Consider the following 778-nt stretch of genomic DNA (forward strand, 5'->3'; position numbering starts at 1 on the left):
GATGTGGGCCTCAGTCCCACAAACCATGAGATCATGACCTGAACCAAAATCAGACACGCTTAACCAATGAGACACCCACGTGCCCCAGAAAAGCAATATTTTAGAAAGACATGAGAAAACTATACTAAAAATTTGTAAAGGACAATAGAAGTCAGTAATTAACTCAAAAGGTTTTTTTTTTAATTTTTAAATTTTATTTATTTTTTGGGGGGGGTGCACCGCTCCTGGAAGCACTGCAATACCAGGGCGATGTGTGGAGTGAATGGAGCAAGCTCCTAGTCCAGCTCCCGGCTCTAAAAATTCACCTAATATACTGTCCCCCAATAGAGGACGTGTCAGATATTAAGCTGATGGGAACAGCATATACAACCTAGAGGGATTGTGGAGCACTACTGAGTGAAAACAGGGGTGAAAAAATCTTAGTGCCAGATTTGTTTCAATGAAAAAAAGAGATACCAAAAATAACTGTTACTAGCCCTTGTAGATAGGTACTTATCCAAGATCATATCTCAAAATTAGTGCAGCCACCTCTGGAAGTACAGAAGGGAACAGAAGTGGGAATCACAACTCAAAGAGTAAGAATCAGGAATAATGAAACAAAATGAAACAAAGATGGGTAATAGTCCTGGCTATTACTGCTATGTAACACATCCTCTCCAAATTTAGTGATATAAAACAACAAGAAAGTAAGCTTAGAGTGATCAGATACTGTTCAAAATAGCAAAACAGTACCCTAATCTCCAAAGGAAAAAAATAACCCTCTATAGACTATATACGA

At 38.3% G+C, this 778-nt stretch overlaps 1 pseudogene; it reads right to left on the bottom strand.

Moving 5' to 3' along the window:
- Positions 1-208: 208 nt before the first annotated feature.
- Positions 209-380, bottom strand: LOC115286217 (annotated as a pseudogene).
- Between the last annotated feature and the right edge of the window lie 398 nt (positions 381-778).

Source organism: Suricata suricatta, chromosome 2 (assembly GCF_006229205.1).
Source record: "Suricata suricatta isolate VVHF042 chromosome 2, meerkat_22Aug2017_6uvM2_HiC, whole genome shotgun sequence".
NCBI classification, from domain to species: Eukaryota; Metazoa; Chordata; class Mammalia; order Carnivora; family Herpestidae; genus Suricata; species Suricata suricatta.